This window comes from Plecotus auritus (assembly GCF_963455305.1).
Source record: "Plecotus auritus genome assembly, chromosome: 12".
Lineage (NCBI taxonomy): Eukaryota > Metazoa > Chordata > Mammalia > Chiroptera > Vespertilionidae > Plecotus > Plecotus auritus.
The window spans coordinates 2,709,523-2,736,881 of NC_137778.1; the positions used below are offsets into that span (position 1 = coordinate 2,709,523).

General features: G+C 55.5%; 1 protein-coding gene across 3 annotated transcripts in view; it reads right to left on the reverse strand.

The window, feature by feature from the left end:
- Window positions 1-27,359, reverse strand: part of RXRG (retinoid X receptor gamma) — a 159,127-nt gene that overhangs the window by 69,584 nt on the left and 62,184 nt on the right. The window contains exon 1 of one of the 3 annotated variants that reach the window (XM_080647289.1): window positions 7,656-7,798. The exons of the other annotated variants lie outside the window; for them this stretch is intronic. The gene's annotated coding sequence lies outside the window, so the exon portion shown is untranslated. Of the gene's footprint in view, window positions 1-7,655; window positions 7,799-27,359 lie in introns of those variants that run through there. 3 annotated transcript variants of the gene reach the window in all.

Sequence of the window (27,359 nt, forward strand, 5' to 3'; positions counted from 1 at the left end):
GAGCCTGGGGCCCAGACAGGCCAGCGGCTCGTCCAAGGCCAGACATTGGCTCTTGGCAGGCGGGGACCAGGGTCTCGCTGACGCCTCGCCCGTGGCTCCAACATCCCAGGCAGCAGGCAGGCCCTACGAGGGCACCGTGTCCAAGTTGCTTCACCGCATTGTGGAAACCATGTGCACATCTGGAGAGGATCCACACAGAAATAACCAGCATTGACAAGGGGTGGAAAATAGATTTTTCAATTAAGTGCAAAGATTCCAGCTGGACACGAGAAAGCACTTTCTAGCCGCCAGGGTGATAACACATCAAAGCGAGCGAATCCACTGAGGCTCGCCGAGTTCTCGGGAGGACAGGAGACGGGCACCCCTGGAATCGCTGGAGGGTCACCTGCCCAACCAGGAGACTGCGAACAGCCCCCCTCACTCTCCCCGTTAGGATTCAGTTAGGATTCCAGGGCCTTCGAAGGGACTGGCCAACTGCTGTTCCCCAGCCTTCAGCATTGCTGATCCTATAATTTGCTTGAAATTTCCTCTTAAAACCACTGCTTTTTTTTAACCCCTCATGTTTTTTTAATTTTAAAAAGCCTCCATATGAAATGCCTTTGAAAGGGGCCAAAGCAACATCGGGAATGTCTGAGTCTTTTTCTTTCTTTGTTTATTTTTGCCAGAGGTGACATGTGAGGGAGTGGTCTTGACAGTAACCCAGGCCCCGGCAAGCCAAAGGCCAAGTGCAGGGCAAAGTCGGCTGAGACGCCCTGGATTTGGATGGGCAGGTCCTGGAGGTCAAGGCGGCATTTCCAGGCACAGCAAACTCTGGCCTGAGGGCAAAGCGCCATTTGCTCCCTGTCCTTGTACAGAATCTAACGATAGGCCACCTGAAGTGGGGACATGAGCCAGAATGAGGACAGAGGCTGGAGACGTGGGTCCAAGTGGCCAGCAGACTTTGAAAGGGGTGGTCACTATTCACCTCCCCTCGTCCCCGAGGCCACATTCACACCCCGGCGGGGTCCTGGGTACATTCAGAAAGAGTAGCGAGATGCAATATCTTTCAAATATCCATTCAACAGGTAGCTCCGTGGTGTCCGACATAAATGTCAGCCACCCTGCCCGCTCCCTGCTTCTCCTTTGGGACCCAGCTCAGTGTCCCATTCACCCTGGAGGCTGCGCACGGACAGACAGCCTCTGCTGACCCACCTGCCTCCCACGGAGCTGCTCCCCCTCACAACAGCGCCAGCCCCTGGCCTGACCCCAGCCTGCAACTCCTGCTCCACTCAGAACAAACCTCCACAGCTGTCAATCAAACACAAGAGCGCGGTCCCTGACATCTGAGCCAGAGGTCACCCTCTGTAGGAAGTCCGGTGGGCTGGACAAAATACAGGATGTTTCCATGACTGGCCGCGGACGTGCAACGCAGTGCTTAGCCGGTGACTAGATGTCTTACAGGGTGACGCGGGCACGGGTGTCTGGATGTGCCCTCGGGGCAAAAAGGATCATGGTGCTGGACACTCGGTGCCAGGCGGGTGAGTCCTGTGAAAAATGTTTCTCTGGTAGACACCTGTCACCAGCCAGGGTTCGTGGCGAGAGTCCCCACTAACAAACAAGTCTAAGGGTGTGCGTGGTGTCAGAGGGGCAGCGGGACCCAGCGTGTGGGCTGCTGGGCACATGGACAAGAAGCCCGCGTTCGCCCAGCTGGCCCCACCAGCGCAGTCCCACACCCGGAGGAGCGCATACAGACCATCAGCGCCCATCTTCCCAGGAAACCCACTTCTTAAAGGGACTTTGGAAACTTACATTTTGAATTTTGCTTTAAAAGTTTAGCAAAACCACAATGAAGAGAAGCAGCTTAATATGACATCAAGACAAGACAGGGTTAGATGAGAACTGGTGCTAACCCACGCTGACGAGCTACGCAACAGGGGCAAGAAGCTGATGCCGGGGCCTCCGTTTCTTCCCATGTCCGACGCTTCGCCACCTTGGCTGCGCAGCAGAAAGCCTCGGGCGGTGGGAGCCATCCCCTGTCCGAGCCGGCCCCCAGTCTGATGTAATTGGTCTGGAATGGGGCCCAGGCATCCGTATCTCTCTAATGTCCCCAAGTGATTGAATGTGGGACCAGGTCAAGAGCAACTGCGCGGGGTGACCCAGGTGCCGCTTCCCCAGCTCCAGCCTCTGCGGACTCCGGCCCGGCCTGGCGGGGTCTGCTATCAGGAGGTAATACATTTGTTGGAGGAAAATCAGCACCCAGAGGCACATGCAAACTCGGCCTCGTAGCAGGGCCGCCCTTTCTCTTTTAAATGACTGTGCCCACCAGTTGAGCAAAAACATCTAAAACAGCTTTGCACACAGGCTCCTCCATGTGCCATGCCTCTGCATGCTTCTCGGGCCTGAGATGGCCGGGCCCCGCCGCAGCCCAGCCACAGCGCAGGGACATCTGCCAGGCGTGGAGGCGGGTTTTCAGTCGTCAAGGCCTCTTGGCTCCACTCCCTCCTTCCCCACTTCCCCAGGCATCTGGGCCGTGGGCCACGTGCACTGCCCCAGTTGGCCTTCCAGGGCTGTTTCCTATTTCCGCCTCCATCGGTGGCCAGGGGCCCGGCCAAGCCCGAGCCCAGCGTCTCCTATGCCGGCTGAACCGCCGCCGGAAAGCCCGTGACGAAGCCCCCAGAGCTGGAGGGTCCCGGCGGGGCTATGTCGGGGATCTGCGTCCTCTCAGCCCAGCAGGGTCACGCACTTTCTCAGCCAGGGAACCATCCGGAAGCCCACACCATCCAGCCCCTGGATCCCAACGTGGAGAACAAACCAAAGGGAGAGAAAAATCCAAGGAAGCGCAAATTCACGCCAGATTCAACAAGCAAGTCGTTAGATAGTCGTTCTGGGCCAAACCAAACTTCTGGACACTGATAAACTGCAAATTCAAACCAGGACAAAGGTCGTTGTGTCTAGACGCTCTGGTCAGCAAAGCCCAGGTTTGTCATTGAATTGTCCAGTTAATTGCTTTGACCTGCACCTCTGATTCCGGAGACACAGCTTCTCTGTATGAAAACGTGCAAACACACACTCCCCCCTGAGGCTGAGCAACGGAGTGGTGTGGGGGGAGAACCATGCTGGCAGCAAGTTGGAGCGTTGGCTCAGGGGTAGGCTGGCGGTGTGGGTAAGTTTTATGGCCTAGAGAACTGTTTTCAACTTGCTCCAACTTTGTAAAACTACAGTTTCCACAGAGATTTTCTGAGTGTGCGAGGGAGCAAGGAGGCCCACCCAGGCCTTTATTTGGGATTTGCCTGGAGTTACTGCTTGCCCCCACCCTCCCTGTTAAAAAAAAAAATCCTCTCATTCGGCATTTAATGGTGCTTGAAATTTCCTCTTAAAACCACTTCTTGGCCCTCACGTTTTTTTAATTTGCCAGAGGTGACATGCTGAGGAGTAGAAACAAGATAAGACAGAGGCAGGCGCCTGGGGAAAGGTCGGGGACAGGTTTAAACACGCCCCACTTAGCGGGCCAGCCAGTGTCCCTGCGCCTATGCTAGGTCACCCACAGTCACCCACAGTCTCCTGGGCCCGGCCCCACCCTTCCCCTGCCCGGGGAAAATGCCCAAAGGGATGTCCAACCCCCCACAACACCCCCATAGCACAGGAAGTCCTGCCCCTAGAGATGCGGAGGCCAGGAGCGGCCCTGGGTCCCGCTTAGGGAATGCGGGCTGTGCTCTTACAAGCTGGATTAGAGGGCCGCGTGCCTTCAGACACGGTGCTCCGGGCACTGTCGCGGTGCAGCTCGCTGGTGCCACGTGTGGGCTCTCATGGAAGACTGGCCTCTCTCAGAGCGAGACCGTGAGCAGGTTATGCAATTTCCCGGCCCTCACTTTCTTCCTGTGTGAAATGGGCAGAGTCCACTCTTCACAGGACGAGTGTGGGGACAAGGGTGGTCGCGTGCTGAGACCCGGAGGCCCTCAGGAAATTGCAGCTCGAGCCCCCACGGCAGTTACCCGGAACGATGCCGCATGAGAAGTAGACTCCGTCCCTGCAATGGAAACTTTCGGAGCCTGATTTTGTGGATTGGCTTGGTTTTTCACTGAGCAATTTTCGCACCTCAAATTGTACACCAGCGCAGGGGTGCAGCCCAGAGCAGAGGCCTCGGGTGGAGCGAGCAAGGACGCGAACCCGTGGAGCCCCTGCCTTCGGGCGCACGTCTCCTATCCGTGCAGGCGAGGGCAGGACCCGAGCTCAGCTAAACAGCCAAGCTGCAGATATTTTCAAAGGAAAGCCATTTGTCACTTTCAGATACACGCTAAGAGTGGCCCTGGGTAAAGGGACAAGGCCCGCTTTTTGGAGGGAGTTACATTGGACTTGTGATTGGCACGTCGGTTCTTCGTACAGGAGAGCCTCCCACACGTCAGGATGGATTGAGAAAAGTTACAGCTTTTTAAAAACGTTCCCTGGTGGCACCCCCGAGCCTCTGAAGTGATCTCTACCCAGACCGAGCAAGGATGCCGTCCCGCTCTGGCCAGTGAGCACCTGCCTGCCGGTGAGATCACCTTCCTTAAAGGACGAAGATGGAAAGAGACGAGGCCTGAGGAGCCCTCGGCCGGGAGGAGATGCCGGTCAAGGTCAGCTGCTGCACTGGCTGTGGCTTTGTAGCTGCTGCCATTCATCATTCAGCAGACTGTGCCCACACCTGGACTAGACACAGGGTCTTCGAAGAACATACACCAGAGGTCCAGTCCCTCAAGACACTCAAAGGCTCCAGGGACGATGGACGTGTAAACGTTCTCATACAAAGTGGCAACTTCTCCACCTGAGGTCTGGACAGTGCCACAGGCACCCAGTGGGAACCAAGGAAGGCTTCAGAGAGGAGGCGATCTTTTAGATGAGTTTTAAGGCATGAGGAGCAGTTTGCCAGGCCCAGGGAAAGGGTGGGCTGAGCTAATGAAAAGCTGAATTGTGTTCCTCCCAGAACCCACACGTTGAAGCACTATGTCCCTGTGTGATGGTCCTGTCAGCCCCTGACTAACAACAGGGAAATGTTCTGAGAAATGTGTTGTTAGATGATTTTGTTGTTGTGCCAACATCACAGAGTGCACTCACACACACCAGGAGTGCAGCCCACTACACACCTGGGCAGCGCAGCCGACTACACACCTGGGCAGCGCAGCCGACTACACACCTGGGCAGCGCAGCCGACTACACACCTGGGCAGCGCAGCCGAGTACACACCTGGGCAGCGCAGCCGATTACACACCTGGGCAGTGCAGCCGAGTACACACCTGGGCAGTGCAGCCGAGTACACACCTGGACAGTGCAGCCGACTACACACCTGGGCAGTGCAGCCGACTACACACGCGGGCGGCGCAGCCGATTACACACCTGGGCGGTGCAGCCGATTACACACGCGGGCGGCGCAGCCGATTACACACGCGGGCGGCGCAGCCGATTACACACGCGGGCGGCGCAGCCGCTACACACAGCTCAGCCAGCTGCTGCGATGCAGGGCTTCCCCACAACAAACACGCCCGCAGCCATCACCAGAGCACGGGACCCGGTGGCACTCAGAGCCACGGAGCAAAGTAAACAGAGTTGGGAAACCAGGGGGGTGAGCATCCAGGGGGGTGAGCATAACAACAGTGAGCTGAAATGGGAACACAGGAGACCATCTGAAGAACATTCTGGAGGGGCAGGCCAGCACCCACAGCTGGACTTGACATACCCTCACAGTCCGTCCGCTGGGGACACGGGTCTGTTTCAATGGACAGGAGCCAGTGACACAGACACTTCTCCCAGGTCACCTCACCATTAGTGGCATGGCTTGCAAGCTGCCATGAAACGGGGGACAACTGACAGGCCGGCCCAGGTTGCAAAATTGGACTCAACAGCCAAGGTCTCTGCTGAAGCCTCCATCTCGGGCTGAGGACACCGGTGTCTTGCAAAGGGTTTGATACTGAAAACAGCGATGCACAGATGCCTTCTCATGCACATGCACGCCTTTTCTTATCTACGTAACCTGGAGGAGAGTTGAGTCTCTTCCTGCCTGAGCCTCTCACTCATTGGTATGCCAATGTGTCTCCTGAATAAAAAGAGCGTGTGGTCTGAAAATGCACCCACTCTGAGGATTGCCGTGCGAGTGTGGCATATGACACTCGGACATCATCGTCATGGGAAAATGGTTGGAAACCACTGCAGCAGCCAGGTGAGCGCCACGGAGATAACGCGGGCAGGGACTCACTGTGGAAGGCCTGTTACGTGTTTCCGAGAACCTGGGGAGGGTTCCAAGACCCCAGGGCTCTGCCCAAAATGACAAAAAGTAGCCCTGGCCAGTGTTGTTCAGTGGGTTGGGCATTGCCCTGTGCATTGAAAGGTTGCCGGTTCCTGGTCAGGGCACATGCCTGGGTTGCAGGCTCAGTCCCTGATGGGGTTTATGCAGGAGGCAGCCAATCAGTGATTCTCTCTCCCTCTCCCTTTCTCTCTCTCTAAAAATCAATTTAAATATTTTTTAATTCTACAAAAAAATAATTTCACTTCATGATGACACACCATCACACACTTCAAAACCAGTTAAAGACACGTTAAAAGATCTCGCCTGGGAAGTATTAACCCACCCATCACCGTATTCACCAGACCTTGCTCCTTCAGATTACCACTTGTTCTGATCGATGGCACACGCACTTTCTGAGCAGCACTTCAAAACGTATGAAGAAGTGGACAGTTGGGTCTCTGAATGGTTTGCCTCAAAACAAGAAAAGTTCTATTGGAATGGTAGCCACAAATTACCTAAAAGATAGGTGAAATGTGTAGCTAGCGATGGACATTGCTTTGAATAAAGCACTTTTGATGTTTCTCTTGAAATTATTGTGAGTTTTTTTTTATTACAAAATCCGCATTATTAACCAAAACACCTAGTAAATAATGTTACCGATTGATCAAAATAAGAAGTAAATTCAGCCCTGGCTGGTGCTGCTCACACATTGAAGGGTTGCAGGTTCGATTCATGGTCAAAGGCACATATCTGGGTTGCAGGTTCTCCGGCCCCAGATGGGGCACGTGTGGAAGGCAACTAACTGATGTCTCTCTCACATCAATGTTTCTCTCTCTCCCTTCCTCCTTTCCACTCTGTCTAAAAATCAATGGAAAAACTATCCTCAGAGGACGATTAACAACAAAAAGAAACATCTACTGAATATCTATATCATAAAAGGCCTGTGGTCGAGACTTACGGCGTCACGACCAAACAACCGATCACCAGGAGGTGCATGGAGCACCTCTCGCGGGCCAGGACTCACGGCTCACATGGCGAGGCGTGGTGAAGAGGGCACAGCAAGGCGGGTGGCCCCTCAGAAACAAATCTCCCAAATATGGCCCATTGTATGTTTTTGTATACTTTACAATGAGGTCTAGGCTATTATTGGGGACATGGCTTAATAAATCATTTGTGCTGATTTAAAAAGCCACAGAATGGCTTATCTTGATAAGACAAACAAAAATTTATCTTATCAAAGGAATGTATTTTCCGCCTATGGATTTGGCAAAAAGATCTTATGGTACCAGGAGAAAGTGGGCAGAGGTGATCTGAGAATTGTAGCCACCTCTAAAATAGATGGAAAGGGTTCAGAATGATTCTGCCTGTTTAGCAAAAATCAGGAACCAAAAACCCTAAAACCCAAACAATTCTCTCTCACCACAGGAGAGGTGAGAAGCAGAAGCATCATCAGAAGAACATTGTTCTGCTCGGGCCACGCATGAGCCTGAAAGGCCGCAGGCTGCATTTGCTCGACCTCCGTGACTTCGTCGGGTCTGTGTGTTCTGAGAACATTTCTCACAGCCACATCTGGGAACCAACAGAAAAAACATATTCCCAAGTCAGCATAAACCCTGTTTACAGTGTCGCCTCCTGAATTATATGTTCCCCTTTAATTAGTGCAGCTAATCAAGAGCTAGCAATATTTACAAAAGTCTTCTCTGTGATTTGTTTTCCTCGAGAAAGAAGTATGCCCGCTGACTGAAGAGGGAGTGAAGGCAATCAGACTCGCAACATGGCAGCCTAAAGGCCTTTAAAACACAGGCCATCCACAGGGTACTTTCCAAGGCCTGCAGCACAGGTTTCCCCCCTAATCCATCTCGGATGTCTCTACTTCTCATCATCCCCCTCCAGGAGCCTTCCTGCTCCCTGGGCTGCGGGGAGGCCCCTCGTGCACTCATTCCCGTGAAGTGGTTTTCGGCAAGTGTCCAGCCCGGAGTGTGGGAACAAATATGTCCCAATAAAGTGTACAAGGGACCCACTAAGTCATTTCCCCTTTCTCATGTTGTGTGTGGAAGACCATTCCTTCGGATTTCTTCTCTCTGCAATCCCCGATTATGGCTCTCATTCTGAAAGTCTATGTTTTACTAAGTTTGGAGCAGCTTAAGGCAAAAAACAGAACAGAAATCTCCACACTTTCACCCAGACTATGAGAATATTACAACCCAAAAAATTACCATGTATCATTACACCCACTAGGATGTCTATAAAGCAAAAAGAAAAAAGAAAGGAAGAAAGAAAGAAATAAAGGGAAAGAAAGGAAGAGAGGGAGGGAAAACAAGTATTGGCGAGAAAGTGGAGAAATTAAAACCCTCATATATTGCTGGTGGGAACATAAAATGGCTCAGCCACTATGGAAAACAATTTGGTGATTCCTCAAAAAATTAAACAAAAAAAGTAGCATATGATGCAGCAATTCCATTCCTACTTACATACCCAAAGCATTGAAAACAGGCGCTCAAACAAAAACTTGTACATGAGTGTTCACAGCAGCGCAATTCACAGCAGCCGAAAGGCAGAGACAGTCCAGGTGTCCATCAACTGAGGGATGGTGACACATCGAGGTGGGACCTCTGTGCATGGACTACTATCTGGCCATCAAAAGGAACAAAATAGTAATGCATGCTACAGCATTGACAACATTAGGCTAAAGGATGGGGCCAGTCACAGAAAACCATCTCTATGCGTATATAAAAGCCTAAGCGACCAAACGACCAGTCAACCTGTCGCTATGACGCATACTGACCACCAGGGGGCAGACACTGAACTCAGGAACTGCCCCTAGTGGTCAGTGCGCTCCCACAGCCAACCTCCCTCAGCCAGCCAACCTCCTGTGGTCCCTCCCCCCGGCTGGCTGGCCCCAATCAGCCCCTATCAGGACGGGGCAAGACGGCCCCGATGGGCCCCGATGAGCCCCGACTGCAGGCCAGGCCGAGGGACCCCACTCGTGCATGAATTCGTGCACCAGGCCTCTAGTGTATTATATTATTCCATTTGCATGAAATGTCCAGAACAGATGAATCTAGACAGAAAGTAGATGAGTGGTCACCTAGGGCTTGAGGGATGGAAGTGGGTGGTGGTAGCTGAAGGGCAGGGGGTTTCTCTGTGGTGGTGAAATGTTCTCAGATTGACGGGTAATGGTTGCACATATCGGCGAGTGTACTAAAAACCATTAAATGGCATAGTTTAAATGTGTGGTATGTTAATAACCTGGTGGGGTTTTTTTAATTAAACCACCATCTAGCCTAGGGGATTTGTTAAGACACCAGAATTGTCCTGTATCTGTTTGTGGCAGTAGTTACAAGACCCTAAGTGTTAAATATTAAAATCCATAGAACTTCATGCTCCAAAAAAGTGAATTTTAATGAATATAAAATTTTTTATTGGTTTTAGAGAGGGAAGAAGGGAGAGAGAAAAAGAGAGAGATATCAACATGAGAGAGATACATTAATTGGTTGCCTCCCACACACACCTTGACAGGGGATCGAGCCTAGGTATGTGCCCTGACCAGGAATCGTACCCACAACCTTCTGGTGCACAGGATGACACTCCACCCACTGAGCCACACCGGCCAGGACAAGTGCATGCAACTTTCTTAAAAACCAACATGTGCTCAGCTGCAAGTGTGACCTGAGGTCCATGGTCCACTCAGTCAAGGCCGGGGCGGCTAATGAAAACTCCTGTGTGCACAGGGAGACGCTCAGACCCACGCCGAGCCCAGCCTGGCTCCCCAGGCTGCATTCGGCAGCTGAAACCCAAACAAAGCCATGGTTCTGTCTACACTGCGAGCTTACAACAGAGTGAGTCTGGGGTCCTGGTTTCCTTCCAGGTCCCGGGAACCCCTAAGATTGCTCTGAATTTTCCATTTCCCATGCAGATACTATACTTGGGCTCCAAATGTAGAGGGCAGGTCATTGCTAACATCCATGGCCTCCCATGGGCGCCAGGGACGCCTCAAATCCTAACCATCGAAATGCTCTGAGCCCCGTTAATCCCAGCGTTGCCTCTGGGCCTCTGTGACTCTGGCTGGTGAGTGATGAGCCCTGTGGTGGGGACCACGGGCAGGTACCTGAATGCCAGGCTACACAGGCCCAGAGGCCAGAGGCTTCCTGAGCGCAGGGACCAGTGCAGGCTGGGTCTGATGCAGCAGCGCGTCAGGCAAAGCCCAGGGTAACTGAGTCTTACACCCAAAGAGTGGTTCTCCCCCATGGAACAGGTCGCTGGGGAGGCCGCCTAGGATGGATGTAAAACCAACAGGGACTCCGATCCTTCTAACCTTCTGCTGCGCCATCCCCGGCGCACGGCATCCACACCTGCAGTCCAGGTGAGCCCTGACCCCCCAGACCCCATCTTCAAATTCCAGTGGGAAGGAGAACGGGAGGGAGGGCGAAGGGGGCCTTTTCCAGCTGAATCCGCCGCCCTTAAAGGGCCTTCCTGGGGATCCGCACGAAGTTGCCACTTGGCGTTCCATGACCCTGGAGACAAGGCTGCACAGTGCAGGGAAGCTGGAAATGCAGGTCTTGTCTGTTTGTGTTGTTGTTGTTCCAATTAAATTGTTGTTGACGGCTGTGATCCAGGAGTTCTGCTGCTCGGGAATAAGGGGATGAGTGCTGGTGGCCCCTCGCGGCCTCCGCCGCCCAGCCTCGCCCCCTTGGGAGCACGTGTGTCCCTGGAGGAGCTCATGTGATGCACGGATCTGATCATCTGCAGCCACGCTGTTCTCCACTTGCATGAAGGAGCACTCTGCACCTGGCACGCAGCACAGAGGCCATGCTGATGGGCACGACTCCAGCTTTCCAGCTCCTCCGCCCACCCCGTGGGTGCTGCTCCAGGACCAGGGAAGGCAGTCAGGTCAGCACCCTGAAACGCTCCCCCCCCCCCCACCCTCTGGCAACCGGCCTGCCGCCTAGCCCCCTGGCATCCCAGTGCGTGGCCGCTGGGCACCTGAGAACCACATGCAGGTGTGACGTTAGTTCTGGCTCTAGAGGAAGCAGAACCCAGCAGAGAGAAGGAACCGCAGAGAGTGCAGAGAACGCTGGCTTTGACTTCACTGTTTAGTTTCTGTCTCATCTTAAACATCCACACAGTGGCTCTCCACGCGTGTTCCCGCATGACCCTGGCGACCCCTCACTTTGCTGTTGGCACCATGACGAACTGTCTCTGCTCTCCCAGCTCTCGGGGTGAATTGGGTTTGAGCACCTGAGCGTCTGGTTAGGATTTCCTTGTTTGGAGAGGCGGCCAGACCTCCAAACACCTAGCAACTGTCGCAACCACGCACGCCTGCCTGGGGCTCTTGGAGGTGCCTCTCCAGACCTCCCTAGACCCACCTGTCACAGCTCTCCCAAACCTAGAAAGCAGCTCTCAGAGGTGACGCGTGGCGGCGTTAAGACCTTGGCTTTACTGAGTGGAAGAAGCCAGAGGCATTTCCGCTTGCTCATCCAAGCCTTTTCTCTCTCCTTCCATCACCATGAGAGCATGCGTGGGCTGATGGACGGAGCAGCTCCACAGAACAGCCCGAGGGAACATCTCCACAGAGCAACTCCACAGAACAGCTCCCCGGAACAGCTCCCCAGAACAGCACCACAGAACAGCTCCACGGAACAGCTCCACAGAACAGCTCCCCGGAACAGCTCCCCAGAACAGCACCACAGAACAGCTCCACAGAACAGCCCAAGGGAACATCTCCACAGAGCAACTCCACAGAACAGCTCCACGGAACAGCTCCCCAGAACAGCACCACAGAACAGCTCCACGGAACAGCTCCATGGAACAGCTCCACGGAACAGTTCCACGGAGCAGCTCCACAGAGCAGCTCCATGGAACAGCTCCCCGGAACAGCACCACAGAACAGCTCCACGGAACAGCTCCCCGGAACAGCACCACAGAACAGCTCTATGGAACAGCTCCACGGAACAGCTCCACGGAACAGCTCCACAGAACAGCTCCATGGAACAGCTCCCCGGAACAGCACCACAGAACAGCTCCACGGAACAGCTCCCCGGAACAGCACCACAGAACAGCTCTATGGAACAGCTCCACGGAACAGCTCCACGGAACAGCACCACAGAACAGCTCTATGGAACAGCTCCACAGAACAGCTCCACAGAGCAGCTCCACAGAACAGCTCCACGGAACAGCTCCACAGAACAGCTCCACGGAACAGCACCAAGGAACAGCTCCACAGAACAGCTCCACGGAACAGCACCAAGGAACAGCTCCCCGGAACACCCAGAGGGAGCAGCTCGACAGAACAGTACCAAGGGACACAGGAGACAGGCATCGGGCTGAGGCCACCCTAGAGCTGCTGACAGCCAGCCGAGCACCCGCTATGAGAGCAAGCCCAGCAGAGCCCCTTCGCAGACCCTCAGGCCTGTGAGCAGTACACACTGTTGTTTGTTTATGCCACTGAGATTTCATGGTCGTTTGTCACACGGCATCATTGTGACAACAGATAAGCAGTAGAGTTTGTGCGACTGGCCCCACAAACTGTAACGCTCTACACAATCATGCACTAGGGAAGTCACGGAGATTGCACATGTATAGTAATGTCGTGACACAGTAATGTGGTCTAGGAAATAGTGGAGCCCATGAAAACATCTCATTAAGTCCTTATTCAGAGAGTCATGGGATCTAAGCCTGAGGTGGGTGGGACCTTGGATTGGGTCTGATCCACCCTCTCCCTGTGTTTGAAGCCTTTTTTTTTCCCTCAGCCACATTGACTCTCTCCTGGGTGCTAACAGGCTTATTCCATCTAGCACCTCCGTGCTCTAACAGGTATAAGACTCCATCCTCAGCCCCTGCCCTCTCTCTGGCCGTCCCCGTGTGACACCCCAGGACGCTGGGTCCAGTCCCATCCTTCTCAACAGGCCACTTCTCTGTCGTGGCACCTGTCGGTGACGCTCTGGTCACAGGGTCACCGTGTGACCTATCATCTCTCCAGGCGCCTTCAGCAGGCCGCCACTTTGCAAACTCAAAGCTGCTAACACTGTACGCTTTCCCACATTCCCTGCACATGGCATTCATCTTAAAGACCAGCTTAGCGCACGCAAGTACACCCTTCTGAACACACGGGGCTGGTCTGCAAAAGCTCATTTCTGAAGGAATGGAAAGCCACGAGGATAAATTGGAAGGGAACCCAAGCAAGCTGTTTCTTATTTTCTAAAGGAAGAAATTATTTAGCCTGATTTAATCTCCGTCAGGCCCCTCACACATTATGATCACCGAACAATGCTTCTCTTCTTAGCCACGGCTGTGCAGAGCCGGCCCTCTCGCACCCTGCGCCGGCGGGCGTCCGGCCCCTTCTCTGTGTCGTGGAGCCTGTGCCTTGGCCGCAGGAGGTTTGTGTTTTCTCTGACCCGGAAAGGGCAGGAGGAGGTGCCTGTCTAGAAAAGTGACGACTCAGACATGACATCCATACAGAACCGTTACGGCTGTCCTATTTCTCTCTTCGCTTTTCTCAGCAATTAAGGTTTCCATGAGCCTCCCACTCCTTTTCAAACCCTGCTCATGAGGCGCTTGTAATGAACCCCCTTGGCTTCCCAACACATCTTCTCTGTCAAATACTGTTACCTCAGAAAAGTTCCCTCCTGAATTCCCCGGCATTCTTTCCTGGCGAGCTGTGATGATCAACGAAACCTCCTCCCTGTCTTCTGTGTCTGAACTCAGGTCCAGCACCGCCGCCTCCGGGAAGCCCTCCCAGCACACCTGCCCCAGCCTCATTGCGGTGCCCTATCTCTGGGCTCCCCCAGGCCTCCCTGCCTCTCTCATCATGTCTCCCACACTGTCTTGCCATCACCAGTGTCCTTATCGTCTCCCACACTGAGCCTGTGCAGAGAACGGGTCAGGCCATGGCTAACTGTGCCCCGGGTCAGGACCAGGCTCATTCATGCTTGCAGCAACTGTATTGCCCCTGCTAAGCCTACATCAAGCATCGCCTTGGCACCCGTCTCGTTAGCCTCACGAGGAGAGTAAGATGCACGATTGGCCTGGGCACGAGCTGCATGGAGTCCTCCGGAATTGTCCAATTATCAGATCACGTTTGGGTGCTTGGTACGGGGCTGGTTTGTACTAAGCCCTTTGGAAATACAAAACTAGGTCCCAAACTAATAGAAAATAACACTGAATGTCAACTGTACTGGAGAAATTTTAAATAAAGAACGACAGTGAAAAATGTAAGTAAATAAATGAAACTGGGTCTCAGACAATGAGAAACACATTATCTAGCTGGGTGTTTAAATATACCCCTATAAAACACCGATGAACTTGACATCCGCATGTAGGCGTGCAGAGGAAATCACAGAGGGAGAGATTACCGAAAAAGGAGAAAAGATGGGCGGGTTTTCAAGGCCACGTCCCACAAGAAGCCTGTGGGTCGAGAGAGGGTGGGAGCTGATGGAGGGAGAGGTGGAGGGAGAGGTGGTCGCCAGAGGCACAGAGGCGGCTGTGGTCTGCTCAGGCTGAAGGAATAGCGAATAGACTCGCCTGGCTGGGACAGAGGCCCTGTGCAGAGGAATAATGGGAAATAGGTTCCAAAGTCGGACCAAATTATTATCATTTTCCCCCAATAAATAGAATCATCCAAGTCACCCACTTTGAAGAGGCCCATGAACCCCACGTCCTCAACAGGAAGCGGGCATCTCCAGGGGCTGCGCGCGGTTAGCGTGGCTCCTCCAGAGCAGAGCGGTGTTCACGGTGGCTAAGCAGAGGCTCTTCCTCCGGTCTCTCATCTGGTCCCACCGCCAGGGCCGCCCCTGGCGCCACGCCCGGCACGCACTCCCTAAAGCACTCGGACACGGAGGAGCCGAACTCCTCGCTCCGAGGAACAGGTTTCCTCGGATTCTTCTCCCCTGCCCGTCCCGCTCTCCGTCCATTTCTTCAGGGCAGCATTCTCTCAGGGCTTCCGTCAAAGCCCAGGCCTCCGGAGCCCTCTGGTTAAGCACATCTTAATCGCGTGGGCAGATTTAAAGGGAGGAAAGAAGAAGACAGGGCTGGAGGGGAAATGGGTGTGTTTGAGAGCCTCTTCAGCATCTCTGCTCAGTGGCTGCGAGTTGGCTCCTCCCGCCAGAAACCTTCCTGTGCGCCGCCCTCTGCTAGAAACAGGCCTCGCTCTTCTTGTCGAAATGCAGAGTGGAGATTGTGGCCGCGCCAACAGGGCCCAGTCCAACTCGCCCTCTGAGCCGGACTCCCAGCAGCCCTGAGGCAGCTCCCAGTCAGCACAGCCGGGAACCGCACCCCCCTCCAGGGCGCCCAGCGCTCCTGCCATCTGAGCAGTCCCTAGCCCCGCCTCCCTGGGGCCCTTCACGTGCTCTTCTCACCAGAGACTGGCTCATGCCACCACCCCCAACCCAACACAGGCGCCGCATCGTTCGCCTTTGCTCCCCACCCCAAACGTGTGTCCTTGAGCTGTAGCTGCAACAGAGAGCTTGCACTTGAACTCCTCTGCGGCATCCTCGAGCCTTCCTGTGAGCCAGCAGCCTGGGAGACCAGGGTCTAGGGAATGGCTGTTTGGCCTTGGTAAGTGTACTGGGACAAGGACTCCAAACAGGTCTTCAGTCACACATGGTTTTCTCACCTGATAACAACTGCACCGTTTCCCCAGCTAATGCTGCGTGCCCAATGGCCTCGGGTCTGCTCGTTGACCTGACCCAGTGACCCTCTCTGAACCAGGAAATGGACATTAAAAGAGCTTAAATAAATTGTCTGTGGTCAAGCAAGAAATGGTGTGTGGGAAAAGATGGGAGAACAACATCCCCTAAGTCCTTGGCCATAAAACAAACTAAACCTCAGAGGGATCAGAGTTAAATGAGAAAAATGAAACGGTTAACAAAAGGAAAAAATGTAGCTTCCAAGTTGCCTGATCTCAAGAGGAGGAAAGCATTTTTGGGCATAAAAACACTGGAAGAAATCACGAAAGAAAAAACTTTTACATGTCACAACACCAAATACAAGGCCAACAACAGCCCTGGCCAGGGTGTCAGCTGGTTGGGCGTCGTCCGGTGCACTGAAAGGCTGCTGGTTCCATTCCTGTCAGGGCACATGCCCGAGTTGCAGGCTTGATCCCTGGGAGGCAGCCAATTGAGGTTTTGCTCTCACATCAATGTTTCTCTCTCTCCCTCTCCCTTCCTCTCTCTCTAAAAACCCATACAAATATTCAAAGTTATCTACTTAAAAAAATTAAAAAGCAAACCACGCTCTGAGGGGAAATTGCCAGAGAAATGGCCAGGCTGTGGTGGCACAGCCCTGCTCAGTCCTGGTCAAGGCTGGGCCATCTCCAGAGCACGGGACGCTGCTCCAGTGCTAACACCAGTGCCAGGACCACCAGCAGCTGGAGGCCAGGCCTCACAGGGGTCTGAGCGGCACCTGGCGGCACCTGCTCAGAAAACAGGCTGCAGCGCACCCCAATGCTCCCCATCTCGTGCAGTAGGCAGTTTCATTTTCTTCTTCATGCTGTCTTTCCCAGTGTTCGCAAAAAGCATATTCATAGGAAAGGTTTCCTACTCAGAAAAAACCATGATTTAAAAATGAGGATTCTGGAGGGATTTCCGGGTTCCTCATCTTGCTCTCATGAGGATAACAGTGCTAAGGCGTCGCAGGTTCTCCGGGGCACTGTGTGAGGACGTCACGTTCAGAACAGGACGAAGCTTTCGGTTGCTCAGGTGCACACAGACCACTGTCTTTGGTTCACTTCCCGAGGCTTTGCTTCCTTCAAGGTTAATGGAAGTCTCCCATTTCTCTCTCATAATGACTGCATTGAGCAGGGAAAGAAAGAACTGGGGGGCTCCCACCTGCTGTCTGCCACCCGCAGGGCTGGGCAGGTTCTGTAGCATCACCTCACCTGTGGTAGGTTCTGTCACTACCACCCAATCGAACAGGTTCAGAGTCAAGTCCATTGTCACACGTAGAGGAGGAGCTAGAGACAGGACTTGCTCCAGGTCTCTTAGCCCCAAAGCTTGGCTCGTCTGTCCACACCCACTGCCTCCAAGCCAGTGCAGCCAGACCTGCAGCTCGAAAACCTGGGAGGCCGGTGATCACGGGCTATGCCTTGGCACGCGGTGCGGAGTCTGCCCGGCACCAAGGGCTCAGGGACTGTTCTCACCGATGTGTCCAAGGTGCCAATGACTTCGGGCGAGTTGGTCCTCTTGCTCAGAGGAGCCTGGACTAGAGCTTTGCAAAGGGCTCTCCTGCGCGTGGCCCCTGGCTCCCCCAGCGTTCATTCCCGGGTGTGGATGGGGCCACTCCTCTGCTTCCGGGAAAAGCAGGTCCTCTCACCATTCCCTGTGCTCGTCAGCCCAGAACCAAGAATCAGTCAGAGCAGATGAGAAGCCTGGGACCGAAGTGTGTGTCATGGTTACGCCGTGAGCTCATAGAAGCAGCAGACCAGCAACCCAGGTCCCCGAATTCCCAGTTACAGGCTCTTCCCAGCGAGGCCTCCCTCTGAGGCCACCCCAAGGAGCCTGCCCTTGGTGTTGGGGCAGCGAGCGAGAGGAGGCGGAGAACGGTGTAACCGCCAGCCGCTCTGGGGCCTCGATGGACTTTGGGAGGATTTTAGGAGGGCCAGCCCCTAAGCTCCCTGAGACCCACAGGGACACCCTAGTCCTTCCTCAGACCTCAGCCCCCTTCACAGACCTCGCACACCATTTCCCTCCGTGCTGAGTCGGGGCCTTGACTTTAGACGCCTGTTCTCTTTAAAAAGAGGGAAACACGTGTTGTGAAGCAGATGGCATTGGATAAAGCATGCCTGTCCCTGGCAGCACACAGTCCCAGCAGGGAAACGCCAGGGGCGCACGATGGCTTCACTCGCCAAGATTGCCCCGCTTACCGCACGCTCACCGGGAGGGACAGGCTTTGGGAGTTACCGGTCGGATCAGGAGAGAATCAAGAGCGGCTTCAGGTGCAGCCTTCACGTAAGGACCCGGGAAGTTCATTGGCAAGAGTTCCCCGCACAGCCAGGGGCGATGAGCTCACACCTGTGTGCTCCGCATGGCTGAGCCAAAGGTCTGCGTCCACGTGCTGTGTGCATCTCATCAGACACACGCGTGGACTGGTCGGTCCTGGAACCTCATCTGCTGGGGCCAGACCTGCAGGTACCAGAGCAGCTTCCTCCCGGTCACCTTGAGAGCAGCCCTCGGAATCCTTCCGGAACTGTCAGCTCAAACAAGCCATGTCTAAGGCCCCAGCCCATGTTTACTGCAGCACCTAGTTCTCCAGGGGAACTTACATTATTGCATTGTTCTGTATGGCTAGTACACATCCTATATAATAAAGAGGTAATATGCAAATTGACCTTCACACCTTTGCACAAGATGGCCGCCCCCATGTGGTCAAAGATGGTCAGCAGTGGAGGGCAGTAAGGGGCGACCAGGCCTGCAGGGGAGGGCAGTTGGGGGCAACCAGGCCTGCAGGGGAGGGCAGTTGGGGGCAACCAGGCCTGCAGGGGAGGGCAGTTGGGGGCAATCGGGCCTGCAGGGAGGGCAGTTGGGGGCAATCGGGCTGGCAGGGGAGCAGTTAGGCGTCGATCAGGCTGGCAGACAGGCGAACGGTTGGGAGACAGCAGTCCCGGATTGTGAGAGGGATGTCTGACTACCGGTTTAGGCCCGATCCCACAGATTGGGCCTAAACCAGCAGTCGGACATCCCCTGAAGGGTCCCAGATTGGAGAGGGTGCAGGCTGGGCTGAGGCACAACCACCCTCACCCCTGTGCATGAATTTCATGCACCGGGCCTCTAGTTTTATTAATAACTCAGAACCACTCCAAACCCAACGGAAATAACAGCTGGGGAGCTTTGCTGCCATTCCCACAGGTCAGGCGCCCTGTTAACCGTGTGGTCTGCGTAGCTCATTTATGCCCAGAACTCCCTTCAGCATAAGACATGATCGTCTCCACTTCACAGATGAAAGGGAAGCGAAGCTCAGCAAGTGGCCAGTGTCGCCCCTGCCTCCCAAGCTCGCGTCTGAAGCGCCAAGCCCTCAGCCACCCGTTCCTGAGCACACAGAGCATTTACAGGAGGCGATGGCGCCATGAAGGGCGATGCTTCTGCGGCCGCTAATGTGGCCCTGGGTGAGCGCCTGCTCTTGCTGCCTGGGATGCAGACCGCCCTCCTTCGACAGGACCCTGTGGGGATTTGTCTGCAGCCCCACAGAAAAGGCCGGGCTCCGATGGTTCATTCCCTTAAAAAACCTCTAACCTCCTGCCAGGTGCTATCCACTGGCGATGTAAGAGCATCACCTGAACTTCCTCAACAGGAACGCCAGCCCCTCTGAGCTCGGCATCGTGTAAAATTCCGATAAATAAGACAAGGAGCGCCCAGGTAGTGGGGAAATGGGGAGCTTTGGTACATGAGGAGGAGAGTTGCCGTGAAAGTGCAACGTCCAGGGAAGCTGGGTAATTCTGTCGGAGGACAGCAAGCAGAATGTGAACTGGAAGGGGAATTGAATGGGGTCTTGAAGGGTGGGCAGGAACTACAAAGCCAACTGTTGGAGAAACAGGCCCGAGGGGAACTGCGGCTCGGGGCTGGAGTAACAGTGAGCTTGGGAAGGAGGTGGGGGCAGAGCTACCGGCTGCAGGTCACCCTGGTCCGTCCACAGGGAATGGTGAGCCCCGCACGTGGAGCAGGGGCGGGGAGTGGACGCCTGGAGCAGGGGCGTGGGGGGGGTGGTATGGGAGAGTGGGGGGGCGGAAGTGGGGGTGGGGAGTGGGGGCAGGGAGCTGGAAGCGGGGCGGGGGGGGCGGGGGGGGCGGTAGGGGGAGGGGGACGGGGAGCAGTCGGAAGCTTCCCCGCAGAGGCCAGTCCTAGCGCAGGCCTGCGTGCAGCACATGAATAGGTATCTGGGTCTGGCTGGCCTCAGCGCCCTGCTTATTCAGTCAGTGACGCTCCTCAGCATGAAGAGCAGGACACGTCTAATGCACTCTGTCTCTCTTTCCATGGCAACTAATCACAATCACCTCGCAGCTCGCAGCTCAGGAGGATAGGCGCCTGTTTGTCTCCATGGGGAACGTGTCCAGGGTTTACTCTGGGTATTAAACGAGCATCTTGATAGGTTTGGGCTTAATTACTAGTAAATAGAATTGAAATCCGCCGGCGGGTTATTGAAAGCGTAAGACCCGGCATAATAGGGGGAAAGTGCTTCAAAGTGGCCACGTTGGAACATGCTCATTGAAAGAACAGAAAACTCCTCTTAAAAACCAGCGCATCGTGCCCCGTGTCTCCGTCTGCTCCGGCCGCTATAACAAAACACCGACAGCCTATGAACACGTGTCCTTCTCCAGCCCGGGGGCTGGGAGTCTGCGGGCAGGGCCCCCGCGTGGTTGGCTGCAGGCCCAGCCTCAGACTTCCTGAATTCTCAAGAGGCAGAAGGGCCAGGAGCCCACTGATGGGGGCTCCACCCTCATGACCTGTCACCCCTGCAGAGGCCCCACCTCCCAGCACCGTCACATTGGCCTCTAGGATTTAGCCACAGCGTCTGAGCCCCGTTCACTACGGTAAACCCCTGTCCCTTGGTCCCCAGAGCATCTTTCCCCGCTACAAAGGAAGTCTGGAGAAAATATGGTCCAGCCACCCCTGCCTCCACACCTGCCACCGCCACCTCCTCAGCCCCACGCAGCATGGCTGTGCCCCCAGCACCCGCGTTAGGGCCAGTTCTCCCCAGTGGCTTCGCTGACTCCAAAGTTAAAGAAAGTCCTCCCCAAAGCACCACAAAGTGGGTGAGCAGCCAGCACAGCAGGACGGCGGATGAGGACGTGGCCTCGCAGGGCTGAGTGAAGTGCGTGGAGCCTGCATCACGCGGCACGTGCCCTCGGTTGGCATCGAGCCACTCGGAAATCGGAGCGCACCCAACTCTGCCGCTCCGGCCCAGGGCTGGGTGCCCGGCCCCTCCCCTCCAGCAACTCTCCTCCGAGGCCGCTGCAATCCTCTCCCTGCTAAGTTGTTCAGAGGAGAAAGCTGAGGCTCAGCGATGCTAAGCCACCTCCAGACAAGGTTCCCAGGGGGTGGTGGGCGATTTGGAGTACGCAACAAGGCCAAGGGCACAGGGGGAACCCAGCCAGTGTTCTGAGCACGAGCTGGGAGAACATGTGTCATAAAGGAAGTCCCTACATCCAGGGACCAAATATGCACACAGGGTCTCCGGAGGAGGGGCGGGAAGCCATGCAGCCAGCCTGCTCCCAAGGACCGTCTCAGCAGCAAAGCGCACGCGCACATGTGCACACACACACACACACACGCACACACACACACCCAGGACTGGTTTCACAACTACAGTAAAGACATGTAAGAACCTTGGGAGACACAGAGACCTGGGTTCAATCCCAGTCCCGCTACTTGGTAACTGTGGGCAGTGTGTTAGCTTTGCCATGTGTTAATACCGACTGCAAGAGGGAACAGAGGTCACATGTGTGGCGCAGTGTCTGGCACCCAGTGAGAATCAGCTAGCATGAACTACGCTGTGCCAAACCCCAAGCCCACAATGCTAGCGCATCTGTCCCCACAAACCCATCCCTCTGCACCTGGCGGCGCTGCCTGCATGACTAGCACCCACTCACCCACTCAGGAGCCACCCTCAGCTCCAGATCTCATGCACCACCTCCCCCTCCTCTGCCACCGTGTTCCCAGCTCACATTTTTGGTGCATTTTTATGTTCAAAGATGCTAAGCTGCGCGCTTTAGAAGCTGGCCTGCACCTGGGCAGAGAAATAAGGTGGTGCTATCATTATCTCGCTTTGCATTTAAGGAAACGGGGAGGTAGAAAGGTGCAGAAACCTGCCCAACGCCAGGGAGAGGGGATTTCACAGGTGATCTGATTTCCAAACCCTGAGGCTTAAATATGGCCCCGTGTGGCCTCCACCAGCAGGCCCCTCGCTCTGCCCTCTGGAGTCCCTTTCTAGCTCCTGCTGGCTCTATTCCATCCCTGCCCACGGCCAGGGCACGGCTCTCTGCTGGAGCACACCACACTGGGGGCCGCTGGCATAGTCGGCCACCACGGGGGGCTCAGGCGGATGGGGACTTGGCCAGTGCGGAGCTTCTGAGCCTAGACGGGCCTAGCGGAGCTGGGAGGGTGGGCAGGAGCACAGAGGCCAGGGAGGAGCCGGGATCCGTCTAGGTGTGAGGCACGGAGGCTGGAGCCAGAGGAGGGGGAGGGGTGAGGAGCGGGATGCGACAGACGTTACCTCACCAGGCACACACACTCCCGGGAAACTGGCTTAATAATTCTGTTACCAGGGCAACAGCAGAAGAATCTGTCTCGGAGAGAACCCACCGTGGCGTGTCTGCATAGAAGCGTGGCAGCTGTAAGCTAGAAAAATGGGGTGACGGCGAGTGGTCGAGGGACACAGCAAGATGTGTGGCCCAGGTTCTCACGTGGCACTTCTCTGACCTTTCACCCCTGCAGTCTGGGGAGGAGGGACACTGAAGCAAGCGCCCCAGAAGGAAGGTACCAGGTCCATGAAGCAGAGGCTTAAGGCCCGGGACAGATTAGCCATCCGCCTCTGAGACAGACGAACAACCTAAGGACGTCAGAGGGAGGGGTGCCGGGTCTACAGTGCCCTCACGGCGCCCTCGTGGACAAGCGCTGGGACGGGCAGCAGGCCCCGTGGGAACCACGGCCCTCATCACAAAGTCAGCAAGCTGGGCTCCCTGCTCCCCTCCCACCTGCAGCTTTTCATAGCGCAGGAAGTGACGTGCTACAAGGAGCCCGCAGGGGGCAGTGGGCAGCGGGCAGCGGGCAGCGGGCAGCGGGCAGCGGGCAGCGGTGCCTGGCCCTGAAAGTACCTATGCTCCTGCCGGCACCACAGGAGCCTGAGCCTCCTCCTCAGAGTCCCTGGTTCGCCCCATTTTCCCATACGTCCTTTGGGGAGAGTCATGATAAAATGGCCATTTATTGCTGGAAGCCAGCCTTTCCCAAACATTAATGGCCTTTTTTTTTTTTTCCAAATGATGCTGGTCCTCGGTCCTTAAGAATGGGAACAGATGACGTTTTCAAAGTTCCACATAGTGAAATGAGGAATACACATGATGCATATTTACACATGTATTTGCTCTGCAACTTATTAAGCTAAATAAACTTTGGTGGTTACAAAAAAAAAGAATGGGACCATATAGTCTTTTTTATTACTATTATTTTTATTGATTTCAGAGAGGAATGGAGAGGGAGAGAGAGATAGAAACGTCAAGGATGAGAGAGAATCATTGATTGGCTGCCTCCTGCACGCCCCCTACTGGGAGTTGAGCCCACAACCCGGGCATGTGCCCTGACTGAGAATCTAACCGTGACCTCCTGGTTCATAGGTCCATGCTCACCCACTGAGCCACGCCAGCCGGACCCAAACCTTAACGGCCTTTTAAGGAAAACAGCCACACGCGCAGCCGCACAGCCTGGCTCAGGGTCAATGTCGTCCTTTCCAGTTTCCGGTCCCCTGCCAAGCTGGCACGGTGTCGCTGAGAGAGACCTCTGACACCTGCCTGTGGCAGCTGCGCTCCAAGTTTTCACCTCCCATTATGTATTTGCTTACAAATCTGTCCACGAGGGGCGCCGAGAATCCAGGACTGGGTTTCCTCCGTGCTCCTCCTCCTCCCAGGAGCCTGGAGGAGGGTAGGGCCCCTGAGAGGCCCCCCAAGGCCTCTGCGATGGGACTTTAGCATCAGCATTGCTCTCAGGAGTAGGCCGTGGGCAGGGGGGCGGGGGGGGACACCCCTGCTCTGGAGAGGTCTCCGTAGCACTCCCCGGGCTCCGATAGCTGTGCGGGCCCAGGGTTGCCATGGACACACATGCTCCAGACCCTTGGAAGGAACCTCCCTCCAGGAGCGGCTGCACAGGGACTCGTGTTGCCTCAGGCAGCGGCGAGTCGACTGCTGCTGGCTGCACCACTCACTTTCTGAGTGCGATTAGCAAGGTGTTTTTGCTTTAGATCCCTAACCCGCAAAACGAAGAAAATGACACGAGACAATCTCAAAGGGTGAGAGGACTTTAAAGCGGAAAGTGTCGTGAGCCTTCTGAAGGACGGGAACCACCAGGCTGACGATCACTGCCTCAGTGGTTCGCTCCGGCCTGGAGCCAAGGTGCCCCGGGGAGCTGGGCGGGAGAGTCCTGCCTGGTGCCTGTGGGTACAAGAGTGGTCGTCCCGCGGCGTCTGCGAGGTGTGGGTGGAAGCACTGGGCTTACACTCAGGAGCAAACTGGCTGGGCCACCTCCTGCCTCCATCAGCCACCTGCTCAGGACTTCAGCAAGGGGCGCCTCGGGCAGCTTGCTGCTTCGTGTGTAAGTTGGGGTCCCGCCACAGGACGCACTGGCTTGCTGGATCACATGCCTGACCCAGGGCGATTCGTGACGGTGACTATCTTACATCCAATCACACGCGACCTTGACAATAACCCTGGAAAGGCAACGTCGTCCCTGTCTTACCTCAGAGGAAACCGCTGCCCAGAGGAGCTCCGGCGCCGCCCAAAGCCGCTCATTGCAGAGCTCAGAGGCCATCGCAGCTTCTGCCCGTGAGGGACCCCCGGCAGCTGCCAGGGGCGTCCTCCCAACCACAAACTGGGTCCCACCGTGAGCTTCAGGCACAATGACCGCTACAGGGACAGTACGTAGATTTGTTATGAGCCGAAGTGACCCAACCCCCTCAAAACGAGGCTCAGTGGCAAGGCATCCTCTGGGGTGGCTCCAGGTGACAGAGCTGCCGAGCAGTTTCATGTGGAGGTGCCTGGAGACAGGCCTCCCGGGGAGCACGTGGGGGACAGGCCTCCCGGGGAGCACGTGGGGGACAGGCCTCCCGGGGAGCACGTGGGGGACAGGCCTCCCGGGGAGCACGTGGGGGACAGGCCTCCCGGGGAGCACAAGAGAGTGGTGCCCTCTGGCATGCCCTTCGGGCGGGGACGACCTCTGAGCCGGTGGTAGTGGCGCGGGCAGCTGAAGGGAAAAGACAAAAATAGTCCCTAGCAGCTGGTACTAGAAACAGACCCAGCTGCGTGGAGATACACCAGATCGAGGTCCATACATCTGGCCTGGAGGCCCCGGCCTCCCGCGTGTCCGGAAACGTTTTTCTCTTCCCGGATGACCTTGGTCATCAGCTTCCCAGCCCATCCCCTGGAAAGGACTCCGGTGGTGTCCAAAGTCTGAGGGAACTGGATACCACAGCCCCCCCTGCAGCCAAGTCCCTGAAAATGATCTTTAGACCTGAGCCCGCTCACGGCTGCCGGGAAGCAGAGCACAGCCCGGACTTGGGTGCCCGGGTCTGGATTAAGTGCATCAGCAACTTGAACTTAATAAAGGGGCGCATGCGTTTATTTCTGCTTCCTCATGAGAAGTAGTCTGCCCAAATCCATTTCCCTAGCACATGACCCTGACCCGCGGGGTGCTCCCGGCCAACGCTGACAGGCAGCTCACCGGGACCAGGCACCGTGTCGTGCTTGAGTCTCCGTCCCCAGGGCTTGGGCCTTAACGCTTCAAGCCTCCGTGCCCTCCCTGCCCTCCCTGCACAGTCTGGTCTGGATGGAACTTGACACTTGGGGAGGGGCCCTGGGGAGCACCTGGCTGGGTTCACAGAAAGGAAAGCCAGGCCCTAGGGGGTCTCCAAGTCCCATTGCGCATAGTCCCACTGCTCCAAAGGGGCCCCTTTGCTCTGTGTCACCTGCCCTTCCCCCTTACAACACGGGGCTGTGCCCACCTGTCTCTGGGTCTTGACAGAGCTGGCATCTGAGAGGATCCCTGAGCAGGGAAGACAGTGTCCCCCCAGATGCAACTAAAAGTAGGCACCTGCCCAAGACAGACTCAGGTAGAGACTGCCCTGACCCAGGGGCTTCCGCACGCTCATGCGACACCCACCGTGCTGGTGGCAGGACGGTCACATGGCCACCTAGGGCTGAGGCAGGCGGCTAAACAGCTGCCCGCACCAAGGGCAGCCCAGCTGTGGCTGATGCTGCAGGAGCCACTGGCTGGGGAGCAAGTTCTGTCTGCAGCCACCTGACAGGTGGGCCCCGTGATGCTGAGCCTAGAGGGATGGGTGGGCCCTCCTCTTGGCCCAAAACACCTCCCCTGCTGGGTGGGGCCTGAAACCTTCGCAGCAAGCAGGAATTTGGAAGTCCTAGGAAAGTCGGAGGTTATCCAGTCTGCCTCCCTCAGTACAGAGAGGAGAAAAATAAAGGCCAGAGCTGTTCAGCAAGTGAACAAGGGCAAGGAGCCCAGGCCAGAACTTCCCAGAGCAGCATCCCTGAAGTAAGCCTTCTAAGATGTTCCTTGAAGAAAGATCTTAGGGAGTCTGTGACTGCCACGTTTTCTACTCTCCACTGACTGGCCCACCCATCCTCCAGGTAAGAAATACTTACTCAGAATCAAAATAAGCCCTAGCCAGTTTGGCTCAGTGGATAGAGCCTTGGCCTGCGGACTGAAGGGTCCCGGGTTCAATTCCGGTCAAGGGCAAATATCTTGGTTGCAGGCTTTTCCCCGGCCCAGGCCCTGGTTAGCCGCATGCAGGAGGCAACCAATCGATGTGTTTCTCTCACATCAATGTTTCTCTCTGTCTTTCCCTCTCTCTTCCACACTCTCTGAAAATCACTGGAAAAATATCCTCGGTGAGGATTTAAAAAGAAGAAAGAAAGGTAAATTTCTAAATGAGAAACATTGGCGAGATCTGGTCTAAAGGGCAAAGCTGAAACTACCCCAGGTGTTCAGACTTCAGGACCAAACGCACAGTCCGCTCCAGCGAAAGGACAGCTCCTGAGCGCAGCCATCGGTTCAGCGGTACTAGGGCCGGTTGCTCTCCTTACCCGCGGCCTCGCTAAGCGAAAGCTCTTGTAACCTTATGGCCAGACAGGTAAGCCTGAGCCCAGGGCCACTGTCTCGAGCTGGAAATTAAATGGGGCGACCTGGAGACACAGGCCCCCCAAGGAAAGGAAGAGGCAGAAAGAGGAAGAGGGCGTAAGGGAAGAGGTGGAGGTCAGTGAGGTCACTCAGAACCTCACAGGTCCGGCCATGCTCAGCTCCCATTAGAAGCAGACAGTAAGTAAACCTCATAGCCAGCCAGCAGTGTGGCGATCACCAGAGGGGAAGGGGCGGGGCGGTGGGAGAGAGGGAAGAAGGGATAGATGGTGATGGGAGGA